Genomic DNA, 21,870 nt, shown 5'->3' on the forward strand with positions numbered 1-21,870 from the left:
TTTTTCCTGGTGTATTTTAACATTGTGGGACCTGAAATAAAGTAGAATCCCACTGAAAACTCCTATTATTACCATGGCCTATGTCCCCCAGTGTGAATCTCTTACATGGAAAACTCCCTCTGAACCCTCTTTCCCAAGATAAGTTACATGAACCCCATTCTGTTCAGACAAAGGAGGGTCTACTGATGTTAAAACGCTACTGAGAATATAAATACAGTAGAAGCTCAGAGTTATTATGAACACCTGTCAACCACACACCTCATTTGGAACCAGAAGTACACAATCAGGCAGCAGCAGAGACAAAAAAACAGCAAATACAGTCCAGTACTGTGTTACACGTAAACTACAAACCAATAAAAGAGAAAGCAGCATTTTTCTTCTGCATAATAAAGTTTCAAAGTTGTATTAAGTCAATGTTCAGTGGTAAACTTTTGAGAGAACAACCATAACATTTTGTTGAGAGTTACAAACATTTCCAAGTTACCAACAACCTCCATTCCCGAGGTGTTCGTAACTCTGAGGTTCTACTTTACCTTTTCCTTCACTGGAAAGGTAGTTTTCCTATGATAATCCGTGGGAAATAGCATCACCTAGTGGACAATGTAAAATGCAGAAATAGTCATGAGTTTTGCTACAACGTATTCTGTGAGTTACTGTGATTCCAGCGAACATGGAATGATGATGTGAGAGTGCCAGATATGTTCTGCATGTATTTATCTGTTTGCAGTGTGACTGCAGCGAGGCAAGTGGGCTGATGTGAAAGAGAAGAGATACCGATAGGACGTGAGGAGCAGCAATAAAGGTAAGAAAGCTGTGAGATTGGCGTAGGGGAAGGGAACAGGGTGTTTCTTCTCTTTCTCTTCTTCTCCGGCACTGGACAGTTGGAACTTGTTTGTCTGTAAGTGACCTCCTTTCGTGTAATTTCTACTTTAAAATGTAACATGTTCCACGAATTTCCTTATTTCCCTATGGCTCCAGCTGATTATTCTGATGACAGCAACATACTCGGTTATTGTATGCTTCATGAAAGGGCTTAGGGAGGCAATTTGCTGATGTTCTTATTTTCACCCTATAGATGTACTTGGTCCTTTGTTTAAAAAAAAAGAAAGAAAGAAAAGCACTCCTTTTGCTGCTGCATTTGGAGAGGCAGCATAGAATCATAGAATATCAGGGTTGGAAGGGACCCCAGAAGGTCATCTAGTCCAACCCCCTGCTCAAAGCAGGACCAATTCCCAGTTAAATCATCCCAGCCAGGGCTTTGTCAAGCCTGACCTTAAAAACCTCTAAGGAAGGAGATTCTACCACCTCCCTAGGTAACGCATTCCAGTGTTTCACCACCCTCTTAGTGAAAAAGTTTTTCCTAATATCCAATCTAAACCTCCCCCACTGCAACTTGAGACCATTACTCCTCGTTCTGTCATCTGCTACCATTGAGAACAGTCTAGAGCCATCCTCTTTGGAACCCCCTTTCAGGTAGTTGAAAGCAGCTATCAAATCCCCCCTCATTCTTCTCTTCTGCAGGCTAAACAATCCCAGCTCCCTCAGCCTCTCCTCATAACTCATGTGTTCCAGACCCCTAATCATTTTTGTTGCCCTTCGCTGGACTCTCTCCAATTTATCCACATCCTTCTTGTAGTGTGGGGCCCAAAACTGGACACAGTACTCCAGATGAGGCCTCACCAATGTCGAATAGAGGGGAACGATCACGTCCCTCGATCTGCTCGCTATGCCCCTACTTATACATCCCAAAATGCCATTGGCCTTCTTGGCAACAAGGGCACACTGTTGACTCATATCCAGCTTCTCGTCCACTGTCACCCCTAGGTCCTTTTCCGCAGAACTGCTGCCTAGCCATTCGGTCCCTAGTCTGTAGCTGTGCATTGGGTTCTTCCGTCCTAAGTGCAGGACCCTGCACTTATCCTTATTGAACCTCATCAGATTTCTTTTGGCCCAATCCTCCAATTTGTCTAGGTCCTTCTGTATCCTATCCCTCCCCTCCAGCATATCTACCACTCCTCCCAGTTTAGTATCATCCGCAAATTTGCTGAGAGTGCAATCCACACCATCCTCCAGATCATTTATGAAGATATTGAACAAAACCGGCCCCAGGACCGACCCTTGGGGCACTCCACTTGATACCGGCTGCCAACTAGACATGGAGCCATTGTTCACTACCCGTTGAGCCCGACAATCTAGCCAGCTTTCTACCCACCTTATAGTGCATTCATCCAGCCCATACTTCCTTAACTTGCTGACAAGAATACTGTGGGAGACCGTGTCAAAAGCTTTGCTAAAGTCTAGAAACAATACATCCACTGCTTTCCCTTCATCCACAGAACCAGTAATCTCATCATAAAAGGCGATTAGATTAGTCAGGCATGACCTTCCCTTGGTGAATCCATGCTGGCTGTTCCTGATCACTTTCCTCTCATGCAAGTGCTTCAGGATTGATTCTTTGAGGACCTGCTCCATGATTTTTCCAGGGACTGAGGTGAGGCTGACTGGCCTGTAGTTCCCAGGATCCTCCTTCTTCCCTTTTTTAAAGATTGGCACTACTTTAGCCTTTTTCCAGTCATCCGGGACTTCCCCGGTTCGCCACGAGTTTTCAAAGATAATGGCCAATTGCTCTGCAATCACAGCCGCCAATTCCTTCAGCACTCTCGGATGCAACTCGTCCGGCCCCATGGACTTGTGCACGTCCAGCTTTTCTAAATGCATGGTCTAGTGGATAGAGCAGTAGGCAAGGAGTCAGGAGGTCTGGGTTCTAGTCCATCCCCAGCCCTACCGATGACTCAGTGTGTGAGGTTGGTCAAGTCTCATTCCTCCCTTGTTGCTGCCTGTGTTGTGTGTAAGCTCTTTGGGGCAGTGTGTGTCTCTTACCATGTGCACATTTAGTGCATAGCACAGCAGGGCCTCTGGGTGTTCCTGTAACATTAATACTGATACGTGCAGAATTAAGCCAATAGAATTGTGAGTGAAGTTAGGCAGGGCATTTTCTTTACTTGCCACCTGCAGTTATGTTAACTTAAAAGAAATAGCAAATGGAGACTATTTAGAGTCTCCAGCTGCTTTAGGCAGTATCTGTGTTAAACCGTGGATGCAGGAACGAGATTATTAATGGTGAAATTAGTCCTGTTGGATTTTGTGGCGAAACTATTAGAGGATCAGTGCAACAGGTTCATTGGAAAGACTGAACAAAAGCCCCTCTGGGTGGATGCTGGAATGAGCAATAGAGTGCAGATCTGATTATAAACTATTAATTATATTCAATGAAAATCATGAGTGGTGTGGAGAAAGTTAATAAGGAAAAGTTATTTACTTGTCCCCATAATATAAGAACTAGGGGCCACCAAATGAAATTAATGGGCAGCAGGTTTAAAACAAATAAAAGGAACTTCTTCACTCAGCGCACAGTCAACCTGTGGAACTCCTTGCCAGAGGAGGTTGTGAAGGCTAGGACTATAACAGGGTTTAAAAGAGAACTGGATAAATTCATGGAGGTTAAATCCATTAATGGCTATTAGCCAGGATGGGTAAGGAATGGTGTCCATAGCTTCTGTTTGTCAGAGGGTGGAGATAGATGGCAGGAAAGAGATCCACTAGATCATTACTTGTTAAGTTCACTCCCTCTGGGGCACCTGGCATTGGCCATTGTCGGTAGACAGGATATTGGGCTGGATGGACATTTGGTCTGACCCACTATGGCCTTTCTTATGTTCTTATGTTGTTAGGGGTAGTGATATACGGTAGAAGTGGGGACACATACTATTTTAGGGTCTGATCCCACACTTAACCATAGTACTTTTATACACAGGAATAGTGTCCTTGAACTGAATAAGGCTATTCACACGCACGCCTGTTTACAGGATTGGGTCCCCTTTAACTCAGTTAACAGTTAGAGTTCAAGCCTATAGGGAAGCCTGGGGTTGAATTGCCTTGAGCTGACAAAGTTGTGCTTGTCTATATGAGAATGAAGGGAAGATCCCAGTCATGTGACATCCTTGGAGCATGGGCTTAATTAAGATTGATAGTTTGTTCAATATGTATGTCCTGAGGAGTTTAAAGGCCTCTGATAAAAATCAAGTAGTAAGGGTGAATAATGCCAATAATCTGAAGCTTTGTAATTATTCCTCTGTCTGAAATGTATCCAGTCAAGTGTACCTGAACCCACCCTGGCTTTTATTTGATCAATATTATTAATAAAGTATGGAATGTTTTATGGAAAGGTATTTTGTCACCATGTGTTGATAGCAGACAGGTTGAATCGTGAGGTTTTTCTGAGACTCCATTTAATGTGCAACTGAAGGAAAATGAAAACCACTTAAATGTCATCAGCTGAGATCTCATGCACCACACACGCCAGCTGCCAATGTGTGCAGAGAACACATGTGGTAAAGAAGGTGTTTCATACCAATACAAAACATGCATTTGTATCCACACTCTTGGTTTAACCTCCCCCCTATCCCGGTCATACAGATATCCTCTGCCAACTCTGGCAGTGTGTGACAAACAAGGAGCATGTCTTGTCAATGAGAAATGGGTAAGTGTCGTTTTGATACAAAAGAATGGACCAGCTCCATCCCTGGTGTCACTCTCAGGCCTTCACTTTGGCCTAGCACATAAAAATGAACTGTTCCCCATGAGAGGGATGGCATCTCTCACCCTGAAAAGGGAGGGTTAAAATCCAAACTGGACAACCCCCCTCATTGTAAATGGGTGTTGTGTTCTCACCCACTGACATCAATCATACTGTATTAACAGAGCAATGCGGTCCAATTGCAGGGAGAGGTGTGTCCTGATAACTCAAGTGGGAGTTATACTCAAATTCCTGTGTTTAAGATGGGAATATATTGTAGCCCATGGAACTTTCTCAGTCCTGTGCCCGCTAAGATGGAAGCGATAGGGCCCCTGCAGGCGTTTGTAAACTTGGTGGGGATTAGAACAGCCCTCACAACTAAGGTATTAGCTGCTTTCCTTGCATATACCCATGACTGCCCTTGCAAGCGGCTCTTGAAGACAAACAGGGATGCTCTGATATTGCTATATGTCTTGTTTTGGTTTTCTTCGCTCCTATATGTGGCTGCTAGTTCCTCAAATAACTGCGACAGAGGCGGCATATGGCACCCTGCCACTTGCGAATTGCAGCAGGGCCGACTGCTTATTTGGGAAGTCATTACTGTCTCTCTTCTTTCCAAATAAAGGATGAGTTTTGGCAATGGGGGCAACAACAAGCATTCTGTTTGCTTGGTGGGTTTTTAATGATTGCATCCATGTAATTGATTTATTCGAAGAAGGGAACCCACATCCTGATGGAACTAATTGTAAGCGTTTTATCATCACATCTTCCCTGGCACAATTACCTTGACAGTGCAGAACTGCTTTTCACAATCAATCATTCTTTATATTTCATTAAGGGGGCTGGGAAATGGTCTCCTATGCTCTGATAGAAATAACTCCCTGTTTACGTTACAAAGGACGGCTTGACTCTGTGCCACAGAGCTCACCATCAAATGGTAAAGGAGTTGGGTAGATTACCTATATAGTTTCACACTTCCCCTTTAAATTGTGGGGTATGTCTACCCTGGGGGGGAGTGTGTTCTTAAGTCAGGTTAAAATAGCACTGAGGACACGATCACTCTGCTTTTTACGCAGGATAGCCACTCACATTCAAGCCTATAGGGAAGCGTGGGTTTGAACTTGAGCTGCTACCCCTGGTTAGAAGCTGAGTATCCCTGTCTGCACTGGTGTCTTAGCCCATGTTAAGAACAAAACCCACCTTTCCTTGCAGTGTGGAATCCCTTGGGCTAGTTCTCCCCTTCAGTGCAGCGCACATGGTAGGAGCCAGGGTTACACTCTTAGGGGCAGGTCTCTACGAGTTTCCCCTCCCCAAGTACTTGATTTGTATCATTTACATTCTAGTAGCACCTAGGGACCCCGGCCAAGAGTGTGCTGTACACAAACCCACTGAGAGACGGTCCTTGACCCAAAGTGTTTACACTCCACATAGACAAGACTGGAAAGGGCTGGGAGGAGAAACAAGCACAGAGTGGTGAGGACACTTGCCCAAGGTCATACAGCAGGTCACTGGCAGAGATGGGACTAGAACCCAGTTCTCCTGAGTTCCTGTTCAGATCCCTATTCAACACGAGACTGCACGGTCACTTACATGGTTTGTGCAGCTACCTGGAAAGAAGACAGAACACCTGTGCTTACACCCTCTGACAAGAAGGGGGTGAATTAGCATGGCCACAGGGGACACGCTCCAAAGGACCACTGTAGGGGAGCATGGCCATGGCCAATGCCTCGCCCTGCCCCTTTGCAGCAGTTAATGGCAGGAGTGCATGCTGCACTGCTGAGAAGGAGGGGACAGAGAAAATGTAAGCACCTCAGCATCCCAGCTGAGCTTCGGCTTCTCTCAGCACTCCTGAGGCACACTGCCTCTGGCTCCTGCTGCGATGGGTGTGATCCAGCCTTGTAACCTTGCCCCAGCCCTTTAATGTTCTCTGTCTGGCTGCAAAAAGCCACAACCTCCTCATGCTGGCCCTGTACAAGTGCCAATCCAGACAGCACTGTATGATGCGTATTCACAGGGGCATTGGCCTTTTCCAGATGGGCCCATAACTTGGGGGGCAATTGAACAGTTAAGGTGAAATATATACACTGACTGTGAGTCTAACTCCTCACCCCACCCCCAGTCTGCCACCTCTTTCCTACCTAATCTTTGGCAGCAAACCCATCTAAAGCACTCCTAGGGAGCTGCCACATCATGAGCTGACGGGGACTCCCTATAATTGAAGTTTATAATGCTGCATTACGAAGCCACACCTGCTTAGTCATCACCCCCTTGCCCTGTTCTCTTGCTTGCCCAGGGCTGCATTGTTGTATGCCTCTGTCACCAATGGATCATGTGTTTAGCTGCGCTCCTGCTGGTGGTTGCAATCTGAACCTGTGACTTGCTCTTTGCCTAGTGATGCTGCTGGGTTAATCCCCAAAACATCTACCTCTAGTCTTGCCTCTCCTTCCCAACGGCCTGATCCTGGCAGGTGCTGAGCCCCTTGCACTCCCATTGGAAACAATGGAAATTGGGTGAGCACCTCTTGCTCAGCACCAGGGAGGAGTGGGCCCTCTATGCTTAAACACCAAATATCCCTTCCCCAAAGCAGACCCAAAGCAAAGCGTTACCCCAGAGGTGAGAGGCCCTGCTACCTCGTCTTGTTCCAGGGTATAATTAGCCCCTTCCCAGTGAGTCTTCCATTTTCTTGAAAGAAATTTAACTGCCCTTGACAAACAGTTGTCTCGAATGTCCGTTGTTAAGCGAATGAAGCTTTGCCTTAGACTTCAACGGGGCAGAGCTGTAGCCCGAGTGGACTTTAGACATTTTTCATTGCCAGGCTTTTGGGGACTCATTATTCAGCACAAACGTTAGTTGTCAATGCTGGCCGCGTGCTACTTTTCCCGGCCTAGTACTGAGGCAACTTCATTTTCCCCTCCTTCCTACGAGTCCGTTTCCTGAACACACCCACTGAACAACTGCTAGCTAGCAGCCTCCTCACTTGCACGCGCCAGCCTTCAATAGCCCACAGAACAGCAGCAGCCTCGCAGCCTTCAGCTGTGACCGTTGTGGGGGCCACACCAGAGACTCAGCCCAGTGCTGTTGCTTCCCAGCTAATTCCCAGCCTCCCTTGCCTGGCCTGGTGCTGAGAATCCCTGTAAGCCCAGCTGCTAGCAAGAAAATGTCGGTTGAGCCAAGAGAGTTGAATGTGGGGCCTAAACTCCCTTAAATAAGTGGCCTGATTTTTCAGAGGTGCTGCTAACAGCCACAGTTCCCATTTGTGTGCGTGTGGGCTTGCCTGGGCTCACCCCTCTGAAAGTCAGCTGATGGGGACTCCCATTAATTGGAACTTATAATGCTCCAATACTAAGCCACAACTCAGGGGCCTGTGGGGGTTTTGGTGCCTAGGATTAGGCCCCTGAGTATGACAATAGGGGTCTTAGCTTCTTGCTTTCCCAAGCATGGTCAGGGTACTTCCTTTCCAGGGGCATCTGAAATCAGACCCCTGAATGCCCTGTGTAGAATTAAAATCTATTTAGCCCAAAACTACAATCCACAACCTGTCCATATCCAACCCAACCTGCTCCTAGGTGGATCAGTCATGAAGGACTGGACTGGGCCTGGCTTTACATGGGGAGGGGGGAAGTCTCCTCCCTGCACCCTCTCGTGCAGCCCACCTAAGAGTTTGGCAGAACTAAGTCCTTGCTCCAGCCACGCTCTCCTGGGCATGGGGGATGACTGAGCCTACTCTACACGCCAGCCACGCAGGAAGAGGGGTGCCACTTCGCCCAGTGCCCCCTCTAGCTGCCTTGTGTGGCTCTGCACTACCCTCTCCTACAGGCTATAGCAACTTACCCAGTCAGCCCTTAGAGTTAACACTGCAAGCCTGATTTATGGTTGTCCTGTGGCCCCTCTATGCCAGCTAGGCTGGCAAAGGCAGCTGAAGGGAAGGCATACGTCTCCGCCCTCCTGCTGCCCTCTCCCTAGCAGTCCTGGGCACTTGGGACAGACCAGAGGAGGGAGGGGGGATGTCACGGGCAGTAGGAAGCATGACAGGGACTGTTCTGTGCCCCTGCCAAGCCCCATAGGAACCACGGAAGCAGGGGCACAATTCACAGCTGCCCTGAGGGCTGGCCTTGTCTGTGCTGGGGCTGCACTGGCTCCTGCGGTGCCTCATTAGGTGGCAAGCTGCCCCCTGCCCACTCTGTCCCTGTGCTGGCACATGAATATGGCCCCCCGGCCTGGCCACCTAGTTATTGTGTTCTGGCAGCTGAGGATATGAGCGGAGACTAAGGGCAGGCCGGGTTCTGTAAGTGCGCATCAGAGCCACTGCAGAGACAGGGACGGCCCACCTTCCCCGCAGGAGTTCCCAAGAACAAGGAGCAGCTCAGTTTTCCAGGCACCTCCGCCAGTCAGGACATGTAAATGAGAGAGAGATGTGAGTACATAACCGGCTCAGCCCATCCGTGCTCTCCTCTGCTCACCAGTCTGCGCTAGGAGCCCTTGGGTATAGCTGATTGCCTGGATTTCAGTGCTTTTCATATTTTTTAAATGGAAGCTTGTTCCACCCATGATCAATTGTGATCCATTATGTTTTATCACTTCAGGCAGCAACTCCATCCCATTACAGCTAAATTGCATTTACTAAACATGGGCACTTTTTCTGATCCCTTTGGGCCGGGGGGAAAGCCCTACTGATAGTGAAGCACATTCTTATGCTTGGTCAGCCTGGGGAGGGGTTTAGATGCCGCTGTGCGGGGAGAAAAGAGGCACAAATATAATGCAAAACGGTATTTTCTCTGTTGTTCTGTGGTGCTCCTTGTTCCATGTAGACAGTGGGTTCTGTGTGCACCTTCCTTCTGCGGCTACTTTATACAGTCTAAGTCCTCAGTTGTCTTCACCATTTAGTGGAGAGAAATCCCAGGAGAGTTAGACACCTAAATACCTTTGAGAATCTGCGCTTCACTAACTGGTGCTTCTGTTGTACTCTGATCAGTGACTAGAACTGATTTGTTTTCCCTTCATCAGTACCGGCCCCCAGAAATTATCACCTTTTGGGTTCATCTCCTGCTAACTTTCTGGCTATGTCTTCAGACAACAGAAATCCTGAACAGAACACAATGAATAATACTTGCTAGCTACTCTAGGTGGTGCAGTGGCCAAATGAGTCTTGCTTCTGTAGGCCCAGAGAACAATCTACTTTAGCTCATGAGAGAACAGGTTTTGTCACATTCGATCTAGTCCTCAGTCAGCACTTCCCCATAGCACCAAACTCCTGTACACAGTGTCCTGTTGGTGAAAGGACACCAAGACTAGCTGTTAGGTGGGATGTCATGAGCTTGCACTGCCTTTGCAGCACCTTGCATCCATGCACTACGTGTCTATAACTAGGGCCCTACCAAATTCACAGCCATGAAATCTGGTCTTTTGTGTACTTTTACCCTATACTATACAGATTTCATGGAGGAGACCAGTGTTTCTCAAATTGGGGGTCCTGACCCAAAAGGGAGTTGCGGGGGGGGTCACCAGTTTAGTTCAGGGGGGTTGCGGTATTGCCACCCTTACTTCTGCACTGCTGCCTTCAGAACTGGGTGGCTGGAGAGTGGCGGCTGCTGACTGAGGGTCCGTACCAGGCCATCCTTGCTTCTGCTGTGCTGCTGACGGCGGCTCTGCCTTCAGAGACAGGGTCCCGGCCAGCAGCCCCCGCTCTCCAGCTGCCCAGCTCTGAAGGCAGCGCCGCTGCCAGCAGCAGCGCAGAAGGAAGGGTGCTAATACCGTACCATGCCCCCTTTACTTCTGCGCTGCTGCCTTCAGAGCTGGGCACCTGGAGGGTGATGACTGAGGGCCCAGCTCTGCAGGCTGCAGCGCAGAAGTACGGGTACCAATACCCTACCAGGCCGTCCTTTCTTCTGCGCTGCTGCTGGTCGCAGCTCTGCCTTCAGAGCTGGGCTCCCAGCCAGTAGCCGCTGCTCTCCAGCTGCCCAGCTCTGAAGGCAGCATAGAAATAAGGGCAGCAGTACTGCAACCCCTGCTACAATAACCTTGTGACCCCCGCATAATTCCTTTTTGGGTCAGGACCCCTACAATTACAACACTGTGAAATGTCAGGTTGAAATAGCTGAAATCATGCAATTTACAATTTTTAAATTTTATGACCATGAAATTGACCAAAATGACCCGTGAATTTGGTAGGGTCCTACCCATAACTGAAGTTTAGTCTGGGGCTTGGGGATACTCCATCAACTCACCTCTCCGGCTCATTGTTGCTACACCCTTGATCTCCTCTCTAAGTTAAGGGTCCTAGCAGGATTCTACAAGGGCTACCCCTTCTAATGTGCACGGGATTCCAGTTGTGCATGTTGGATATCTAGTAGTTCTTGTGCCTGTGCAAAGTCTAAGTCAACGTATTTAAGAGACTGTGAAGAGAAGCTGTCATAGCTATGTTCAGCCTTTTCTGTCTGGCCTGAGATATTCTGCCAAGTTACCAGTATGTGGGACACTGGTCCTGTACTCTGATGTTATCATGGTAGCTTCGGGGGGAAAGGCTGAGAGGAGTGTGGCCTCTGAGTTCCTCTTCAGCCAGCCGAGGAAATTTTGCGGTAGGAAAGAATAAAAAGAGGAGGCGGCCACAGAGGGGTCCAGGGCTGCGTTTCTCTGAGGAAACAACCAAAGCTGCCACCAATGAGCAGGCTGACTGGAGGAAGAAAAGCACATTAAACCAAGACCAGAAAGCCCTTGACCAATGAGAGCAACAAGATAGGAACAGTTGGACTTGGAGACTCTGTTCTTGCCAGCACTGTCTTTGCTGGCAATAGACCAGTTGCACATTTGGTTGATAGCACAAATCTCTAATCAAAACATGTTTTTAGTTCTTTTTCAGCTCTGCATTATCATCTGTCCAAGTATTAATGATTCTTATCTAGTAGCCAGATAAAACCGGATCTTTTGTGAACATTAAAATTCTATGTCTTGCAAGATCTATGGCAAAATTATGCCCTGAATAGGAGTTATACATAGCGCCTCTGCTTTCAAAGCTCTTCTCTAACTAGCTAATCTTCCCATTTCCTTCTATGAGGAAGGTAATGCTACTTCCTTACCTGTCTGTCTCCACTGTACACAGGAGAACCTGAAGCAGGGAGGGTTTGGCACATGCCCAAGGCCAAAGAGAGTTAATGGCCCACAGTCACCAGACTAGCTGAACTATGCTCAGTGGAAGTCTGGAGGATGGCATTAAGCCACTCTAATAGCTCTGCCACCTTGGGGGGCAGTAGGTGCTGACCCTGCTTCCTGGTGCAAGGCAGAGTAGGTTCATGGTACCCAGCCAGGGTGACCGGATGTCCTGATATTATCAGGACTGTCATGATATTAGGGGATTTGTCTTATATAGGCAACTATTACCATCTTTCCCCCCCGCCCCCGAAAAAGATCCTGATTTTTCACATTTGCTATCTGTTCACCCAGGTATCAGACAGACATGGTGGATTCCCAGCCATGACCCCCTTTCCCCAATCACACCCCCCTATGTAGGGGCCAGCCGGGAACTCTATGCAACATACGGATCTCCCTACCTTGGAGAATCCCCAAGTAGCCAGTTAAGTTTTGAGTCGGCTTTGCATGGCCAGAGCGGCTCAAAGCAGGTTTAACGAGCCAGCGAATCTGACCCAGGATTAGATCGCTGACATTTCTGGCTGCTGGTCCCATGCTTTCAGACCACTACACTGTCCCTCTCTAACTGCTTAATCATTCCCCAGAAGTAACTGATGCAGCCATTCAGAAATAATTGATACAGACACTTGGAGCTGCTTTCCTCTTTGCTTTATAATGAAATAGCATTTAACACTCAGAAGAACATTTTGTGTTGAATTCCATCCCTTTGTTGTAAGCTGATGGGACAGGGACCTCCCCTGTATTCCGGAGGCAGCAAGGGTTCAGTCATTAGAACTGTGTTGGCTTGAGTTGTAAAACAGCTATATATGAATACAGTGTTCTTATAGCCATGTTGCTCCCAGGATATCAGAGAGGCAAGGTGGGTGAGGTCATATCTTTTATTGGACCAACTTTGTTTGGTGGAAGGGACAAGCTTACGAGGAAGAGCTTTGTGAAGCTCGAAATCTTGTCTCTTCCACCAACAGAATAAAAGATATAATCTCACCTACCTGGTCTCTTCCATATATGAATACAGTCAGACTTCTCCCTCCCCTTGCCCAATGCCTAAGCAACATAAGCAAGAGGATGGTAAATTATTGAAGTGCTACCTCCCGGTGTTTGTGATTAAGGACAGTACAATCTATCCAAGACAGAACTAGGGAAACACTTGAAATGCAAAAAGGAAGGAATAATGTCCGACAGGCATAAGGATAAATTGTAATTCTTTCGTAGGCCACTAGGTGGCATGAGACTAAAGTGTACAGAGTTGGGGCAAATTATTCTTGTTAGGAGGGTGCAGTGGAGAAGTGGTTGTATTGCAATATCCAGTGCCATCTGTTTTTATTGTGTTGACCTGTTAGATTGGTCTTCACAAAAATCTGACAGTCCAGGTTAATTGTTTGGAATCATGCCTAACAATTAGTGCTGGGTGCAAAATGACAATGTATATATCACTCTTCAGCAGTGACACCCAATTACGTCCACTGCTGCAAATTCGCTTCAGGCAAGGACTTAGTTTGTATTTTAATCATTGTTAAAAAGGTCTGTCCCCCCTGCCCAGTGAAACGAGGCCAGGTTAGTGGATGCTTACACTTTCTCCCATTTGTGAATCCTTTTCAGGTACGGTTTGAGCACATGGTACACACCAATGACCACAATTAAATATTGGCTCCAACCTGAGCAAGTTCAGTAATCTCATTCTATCCTAATGCAACTGGCCACTTCCAGTGCTCACAGTTCTTGTGAGTTTATTTGATCTACAGGGGAAATTATTATTATAATGATTATTACATGTATTATGATAGCACTTAGAGGCCAGGGCCCCATTGTGCTAGGCAACAAACAGACATATCAAAGAGACAGTCTGTCCCCCAAAAGTGTAAGACTATAGACAACAGGTGGGTAAAATACACACATGGTGGGAGCACAAGGAAACAATGAGACTACACTGGCCAGCGTGAAACTGCTTATCGTGCTGACCAATATTGTCTGAGTGTTTCCTTGTGCTCTCCTTTCTGTAACCACATGTTGTTTCCTGTCTGATACTTGAACTGTGAGTTTTTCAGGGCAGGGGCTGTCTTTGTTCTGTTTGTATGGCACCTAGCACAATGGGGCCCTGCCTGGTCCATGACTGGGCTCCTTCCTGCAAAAAACTAATGCTACAATTTGCAGAGCTCCAATAACACGGTCTGTGCAAGTCCTGGTCCTGCCTGTGCCCTCCAGCCCACACCTCTAGGCTCCTAGCCAGTGCAGAGAGAGTAGGAAGATATTTACCCCAAAAATATTGAGAGCTGCCATGAAGAAAGTAATGTATGTTTACCAGGGGGAACAAAAGACAAAGCAGGAAAAACAGATATGCTGCACTAGGTAGGTTGATTTTCAAGTGCTTCTACTTAGAGCCCAAGGCAGACAGCAGACTCTCCTGCTGCTCACATGGCTCCCTCTCTCCCAAAGCTGCCTCTTTGCAAAACTTTGCACAACTCAACAAATAGCCTGTCTTCCTAAGAGTCAAAATTGTTCATATGCCAAGAAAAATAACTGGGAAGACTATGGGTAACTGCGCCACCTGTTGGTGCCTGCCATAACTAAATCAACCACAATATCAACTCCTCAATATGGGAGTGGTGCAATGAACATCTTTTGTTAGAAAAGGAGACTACCAACCGCAGTGGTGAAAGGTACGCGTGAACGTACTGCACTGAGAACATTGCACTACACTTGCTCACTATGCACTAGTGGCACAGAGCCAGCACAAAGCCTGTGCAATTGGAGATCCACAGGCAGACCCCTGCTCTTGCAGAGAGCTCCAATGAAGCCGGTGGGGGCCCTACAAAAGTGCTGGGATCTGCCTGTGCAAATTGGGCCCCAAGGTTTTGAAGTGGGATCTAAAGGCAGCATAGGCCTGGTGGTGGCTCCTCTGCATTTTGGGACCAGGTGAATGCTGGCTGTCAGGAGCTGACCACTGAGACACGGCCATCTTTCCACGACTATTTTCACCTTTCTTATTCACCTTAGATCTACAACAAGCTGCGGTTTCAGTAACTTCTTTCACAATCTTCCTTCCTTTCCTGTCAGAGGAACGGCACATCCTTGTCACTAAAATGTTGTTCCCCCAGCATGCGGGAGAAACAAATACCACGCTAGTTCCTGGCACCCTTTGAAGATTTTTTTCCTTACACACAACCCGTCTCAGAGACGAGACAGAATCAGTGCAGCCCAGACTCATTGGGTGCTCACAGTTACAGCAGCTTCAGTTCACTGTCTCTCAAATGCAACATCTGCCTCCTGTGAGCAACCCTGACATCCTCCCACCCGCTTCCCATGTGCTAGTGCTCAGTATTCCTTTACTAGGCTAGCAACAGTTTAAACCAATCAGCTACGCAACTATAACTGCTCCTCCCCCCCTCTCCCGCCCCCGAATAATAAATCACTTCAAGCCAGACTGAGTCAATGGGAGAAGTATCCAGCCCTTTGAGCCTAACTCAAAACACCCCCTGCCTCTCCGGGTACTTCCAGAAAAGAAGCAAAAAAGCTGCATGTATGCTCCCCTGAATGTGAGCGCATCGTAATATCCACTAAGAGGAAAATTACACACCATGCTGAGCAGAGACTAGATAGGTGAAATGCTGCCCCCACCCTTCCCCCCCTGACATCTGTGGGAGCTTTGACAGGATTTCACTCTGTGCAGTACCTGAAGACATTCATCTTCCGTTTTGTTCTTGTCCTAGTAAGATCACACCCTTGAGTTTCATATCACGTCTCTTCCCAGTCACCGTAAGCAGGATAGAGTCTTTCTGGCTCAGACAACTTTGTCTTCATGGGCTCAATTCTGCAAGGTGCTGAGCAACTTCAACTCCAGCTGACTCCATGATTGGGCCCTACATAAAGGTGGACAAACCAAAATCTCTGATCCACAGACCCCTGAAACCTGAGGGAAATTCAGATCTGAATGTGCTTGTTCAAGCCACTTGCTAGCCTTCCTGTCTCTCTTGACAATACCAGGAGATAGTAGTGACCATTCAGAGAACTGGATGTACTGGGAATATCAGAGAGCTCAATCCTGCAAGGTGTGGAGCACATTGGCCTTACCAGAGCAAAGCACTTGAGCTCAAGCTTAACTTTAAACGTGTGTTGTCCCGTTGTCATCAGTGGGAGTACTTTCTTGCTTAACTTTAAGCACATGGCTGGATCAAGGCCAGAATGCTCAGCACCTTGCAGAATCGAGCCCATATAGTGCAATCTCTTCTCTTCTGAACTCCCTTTAGGAAAGGGTCTAGTTTTTACTCATCCGTTCATAGGCACTGACCCCCTGGGTCCTCCAGGGCTGGAGCACCGACGGGAAAAAATTGGTGGGTGCTCTGTACCCACCAGCAGCTCATCCCCCTGACCCAGCTCACTTCACCCCTGCCTCCGCCTCCTCACCTGAGTGTGTCGCGTCCCACTTCACCCCCCTCCCTTCCTCCCGGCGCTTGCCGCTGCAAAACAGCTGTTTCGCGTGGCAAGCGCTGGGAGGGAGGTGGGAAGGGGAGAATGCAGCGCACTTGGGGAAGAGGCGGGGCCAGGGCAGGGATTTGGGAAGGGGTCCAATAGAGGAAGGGAGGGGGCAGAGTTGGGGCAGGGACTTTGGGGAAAGGGTTGGAATGGGGACGGGGCAGGGGCAGGGAAGGGGTGGAGTCGGGGTGGGGCCAGGGGCAGGGGGGCGCGAGCATCCACCGGCACTGGGGAAGTTGGCGCCTAGGCATCCATGAGCAGTGTATTTAAAAGGGATTTGAGACACCACAGTCATTCTCCTTTTTTTAACTGTAGGGAAATGACGACAGTGTCTCTAATACCGCGCTCAGTGTGGTAACTTGTAGATGGTGACATTTTAATGGCAACTACTGCATTACTTTAATTCTGTGCCCTTTTAGGAACGTCGGAATTGCCAGATTGAATCAGACCTGAGGTCTACCTAGGCCGGTATCCTGTCACTGACAGTGGCCAGTGCCAGGTACTTCTCAGGAAGGTGTAAGAACTACACTTGCTCACTACGCACTAGTGGCACAAAGCCTGTGCAATTGGAGAGCCATAGGCAGACCCCTGCTCTTGCAGAGAGCCCCAGTAAAACCAGTGGGGGCCCTACAAAAGTGCTGGGATCTGCCTGTGCAAATTGATTGCAGGATTGGGCCCCAAGGTTTTGAAGTGGGATCCAAAGGCAGCATAGGCCTGGTGGTGGCTCCTCTGCATTTTGGGACCAGGTGAATGCTGGCTGTCAGGAGCTGACCACTGAGACACGGCCATCTTTCCACGACTATTTTCACCTTTCTTATTCACCTTAGATCTACAACAAGCTGCGGTTTCAGTAACTTCTTTCACAATCTTCCTTCCTTTCCTGTCAGAGGAACGGCACATCTTTGTCACTAAAATGTTGTTCCCCCAGCATGCGGGAGAAACAAATACCACGCTAGTTCCTGGCATGATCGAGGAGGCAGATGTGGGATAATTTGCCCCGAGTCTGTCTCTTCCTAATCTCTAGATGGAATAAACCCGGAAGCATGAGATTTAATATCCCTTCCAAAGCTGTTATAATTAATTGTGAGGAGTCTGGATAGTCTTGTTTATAATAATATCCAATCCCTTTCTGAATCCTACATTCTTGGCCTCAACATCTTCCCATGGCAATGAGTTTCATAATCTAGTTCTGTGTTGCCGGGGAAAAGTATAATTAATTCTTAAAGGAGAGAATAGGGGTGAAAGTAAGATAAAAGACTTACAGGTACAGGGCCTGGCTGTGGGGCCCCAGAAGGGGCAGGGCCTCGGGGAGAAGGGGCAGGGCTGGGGGTCAGCCTCCCCAGCTAGCCGTTCCACACTGCCTGGTGCCACCCGGGGCTCCAGTGACTATGTAAAGGGCCCGGGGCTCTGGCCGCTGCCACTGCCGTGTTTTAACGTCGGCTGTATAGAGGCCGGTACCGGCAGGCATGTCTTACTGGTACACCATACCAGCCCACTTTCACCTCTGGTAGAAAAGTCTCCTTCACATTCCCACGTTTCTGGAGGGCTCCTTCCAGTAATTCCCCTCTCGCTCTCTTCCCTCCCACAGTCACCCTACAGCTCCTTACCATGTTTTTTCTCCCGTTTGGGCCTTTGGGCTTTAGCCCTTTCTCCAGTACTTAATTTTGTGTCAGGGCTTGTCAGGCTGAGCCCTGGCATCTTGAGGCTTGGCAGTTCATTGTCCTGGCATCTCTGCCACTTGCTGTATCAGTTATCAATGTAAACAAATTGCTTGAGCCCTGGCACCTCTTCCATTACAAATTAAGCACTGCCTTTCTGTCTTTTTGGCCTGGAACCAGGCATCCTGCAGAGAAACAGGACACATTGTGATCCAGAAAACTGACCAGGCCACAGGATGTTTTCTCTCTCGTGCTGGCTCTTGTCCTTTAATGCAGACTTCTTTCCCCTCCTCTACAGTCAGCATCTCTCCTCAGCTGCCTGTTCAGGGTGTAGCGATACTTTCAGAAGGGCAGAACATTTAGGAGAAGCCATGGGCAAATGTTCTGACTTTAGAAAAACTAAGAGGTACAGTTTTCAGAGTAACAGCCATGTTAGTCTGTATTCGCAAAAAGAAAAGGAGGACTTGTGGCACCTTAGAGACTAACCAATTTATTTGAGCATGAGCTTTCGTGAGCTACAGCTCACTTCATCGGATGCATACTGTGGAAAGTTTAGAAGATCTTATTATATACACACAAAGCATGAAAAAATACCTCCCCCCACCCCACTCTCCTGCTGGTAATAGCTTATCTAAAGTGATCACTCTCCTTACAATGTGTATGATAATCAAGTTGGGCCATTTCCAGCACAAATCCAGGTTTTCTCACCCTCTCCCCCCCCCCCACACACACACAACCTCACTCTCCTGCTGGTAATAGCTTATCCAAAGTGACCACACTGTGTATGATAATCAAGGTGGGCCATTTCCAGCACAAATCCAGGGTTTAACAAGAACGTCTTTGGGGGGGGGGGGGGTAGCAAAAAACAAGGGGAAATAGGCTACCTTGCATAATGACTAAGCCACTCCGCTTAGTCATTATGCAAGGTAGCCTATTTCCCCTTGTTTTTTGCTACCCCCCCAGACGTTCTTGTTAAACCCTGGATTTGTGCTGGAAATGGCCCACCTTGATTATCATACACAATGTAAGGAGAGTGGTCACTGGATAAGCTATTACCAGCAGGAGAGTGAGTTTGTGTGTGTGTGGGGGAGGGGTGAGAAAACCTGGATTTGTGCTGGAAATGGCCCAACTTGATTATCATACACATTGTAAGGAGAGTGATCACTTTAGATAAGCTATTACCAGCAGGAGAGTGGGGTGGGAGGAGGTATTTTTGCATGCTTTGTGTGTATATAATAAGATCTTCTAAACTTTCCACAGTATGCATCCGATGAAGTGAGCTGTAGCTCACGAAAGCTTATGCTCAAATAAATTGGTTAGTCTCTAAGGTGCCACAAGTACTTCTTTTCTTTTTAAGAGGTACAGTGGATTTTACAGACCCTGGATCTGAGAAACTCCAGTGTAAATCAGACGTAACTAAGTCCTGTAAGTCAGTGGAATGACAAGTAACCCTGATGTGAGACCAGAATTAGGCCCAGTGCATGTAGGATTAGGCATACCCACAGCAGCTCTGTTTAACAAATGTGTTGTACCATACACCAGATCCCCCTGTGTGATTCAGTGGAAAATTCCCCCTTTGTTTCAAGATACAGACATGGCTATTGCAAAGATATATGTACTGTTTTTCTTTAAACCTGTCACAGAAAGCCAGGCAGGAGGGAGTCTGAGAAAGATTCTAATCAGAAGTTCTACAGTGAATGAGAAAGAGAGAGAGAGACAGTAATTTTAGGGATAATACTGACCCCTTAGTCTAATAGAGTTCCTTGTTCAGCGTTAGATGAAAGTGACTCTTGCTGTGTTTCTAGACCCTGGTTGCCTGGCAGGTATAGATACATTATTTAGTGGGGTGCAAGAGTTGAAAATACTGAGCTTTTATTCTCCACTGATGTCCACCTCCTTCTCTGTGCTTCTCTCTGACATTTAAAAAACAGTTAAATACAGGGTTTTTTAATTGTACAAATCATAGGTGTGGTTTGATTTCTATATTTGGAGGGGACAGAGGGGCTTAATACTATTAATAATAGGAATAGGTCTAACTTCTGGATTTACTGAGTGTTAGTGGTACTTAAATTACAGTGTGTGTGAAATCTCAAGTACAGTTTATGTTCATTATTTAATCATCCTTAATTTTTTGTTTTAACTTATTTGACATGTTTACCAGCTACCACTTAGAAATCAACATTAGCATAAAATCAAATTGTTAAATGAAGAGAACCAAGCACTTTCATGTAACTCTGTCTCCCTGGTTTTAGAGCTACATAAACATGTGTTGTAACATAGAAATACCCTATTTACCTTAATATAGATGCAATTGTCTCGCCCTTCGGTTAGCGTAAACGTTCACAGTGTTCTCTGGAATCAGCTTTCTAGTTAAATTGGCTTCTATGTGAAGAAGAGCCAGTGAAGAAAATCTTTCTTCTCCCATGGTTGAATGCAACCAGTTTATAATCCGTTTCATTGCAGAAAAGCTTCATTCTGATATGGCCATACTGGAAATGTGAGAGCTAACTGAATGAGTCTGTAATCGTTTGTATAAATATCCATTTCTCCAGCTGTAAAGTGAGGATTTACGTTGAGTGGATCTGCATATTTCTGCAAGAGTCAATGAATGCCATTTTTGTCACACCTTAATACTGAGTCACATGCTGCAGCAACTTCCATTGATTCTTTTGAGAATCGTCTCTCTAACTCTGCAATTATGACATCCAAAACAGGAAGGTACAGCTGGTGATGCTGCCTGTTCTTTCAGGTGCAGTTACAATCTTGGGTGTTTCACATGCATTTGTTGCCCCTTATACATGCTCTCTTTGACCCAAACTGATTGGGACAATGAAGTCTCTCCCTAAGAGTTTCCAATGCTTTTACAACTCTTTGTCCTTTTGGTGAGTGAAGAGTGTCTTCATCTGGCACTGCAATGTTATGGTCTTGAGAGAATTCTGTAATTTCTTTCCACATTTCATTCCAGCCTTCTTCACTTCTGAGTTTCTCAAAGTACCCTTTCATTTTTTCTATGATAGCGGAAGTTTTTGCAAGCATGCTATTGATGCCTTGAAGTTCTTTGGGAGCAACATGAATAACTTTCATAATACATTGAAAGATAATCAAGCATGCAATGAATGAAACTCCAGTGATCTGATGATAAAGACCATTTGCTCCCATAGACCACTTTTCGCTTTGTTCACTGAGATCTTTGACGCCGCATGATGGCAGTATATTGAGTTTTTGCTGCAAACACACTTCTCCACTTACATGCCCAACGCATGTCACTGGACTGCACAAGCTCTTGATGCTTAAGACCCAAAGCTGCCTGCAGGTCAAGAAACATCTGATGATTGGTTGGCTCTGCAAAGGCTGAATACAATTTCTCAAGTACATTTAGAAAGCCCACAGCACTAGGACTTACTTGACAGCACTCCACAAGGATGGGGTTGAGTTTGGGTTCCGTGCAATGTGCATACATTTGCAAACAATGGTCTTCTTTCACCCTCTGCGGAACCTCAGCTACACGTCTTGACATCGCAGAAGCACTATGTGACCGGAGTCCTAGGGGACCCAACTGAGGTCACTCAATTAGGGTGAACTGGAAAGAATGGGGCAGACAATCCCCAAAGCTGGTGGATAGTCCAGTGCTTAGATTTACCAAGCCAGCACAAAACAGCTTCTATAACACCTCACTGGTTACCCAGAAGCCAACAACACAGTTCCCTTAAAGTAACCCAGCCTCAGGCCTCCACCCAGACACCCAAGTCAAACATGATGAGGATAACTGAAAATCTTATTCATCATATAAAAAAGTTCTACCAATCCCAAAGGATCAGACCCATTACCTCCCAGGTTCATGAATATTCCCGAATTACCCAAATAAATGCTTACAGCCAATTCTTATTAACTAAACTAACATTTATTAAGAAAGAAAGGAGAGAGAGAGTATTGGTTAAAAGACCAATATACATACAGACTTGAGTACAATTCTTGAGGTTCAGATTCATAGAAGAGATGGTGAGCTTTGTAGTTGCAAAGAGT

At 46.9% G+C, this 21,870-nt stretch overlaps 1 protein-coding gene across 2 annotated transcripts in view; it reads left to right on the plus strand.

The window, feature by feature from the left end:
* Positions 1–646: 646 nt before the first annotated feature.
* PELI1 (pellino E3 ubiquitin protein ligase 1) overlaps positions 647–21,870 on the plus strand; it is a 146,865-nt gene continuing 125,641 nt past the window's right edge. For both annotated transcript variants that reach the window (XM_073339509.2, XM_073339510.2), the window contains exon 1: positions 647–802. The gene's annotated coding sequence lies outside the window, so the exon portion shown is untranslated. The remainder of the gene's footprint in view (positions 803–21,870) is intronic.

This window comes from Lepidochelys kempii, chromosome 3, assembly GCF_965140285.1.
Source record: "Lepidochelys kempii isolate rLepKem1 chromosome 3, rLepKem1.hap1, whole genome shotgun sequence".
NCBI classification, from domain to species: domain Eukaryota; kingdom Metazoa; phylum Chordata; order Testudines; family Cheloniidae; genus Lepidochelys; species Lepidochelys kempii.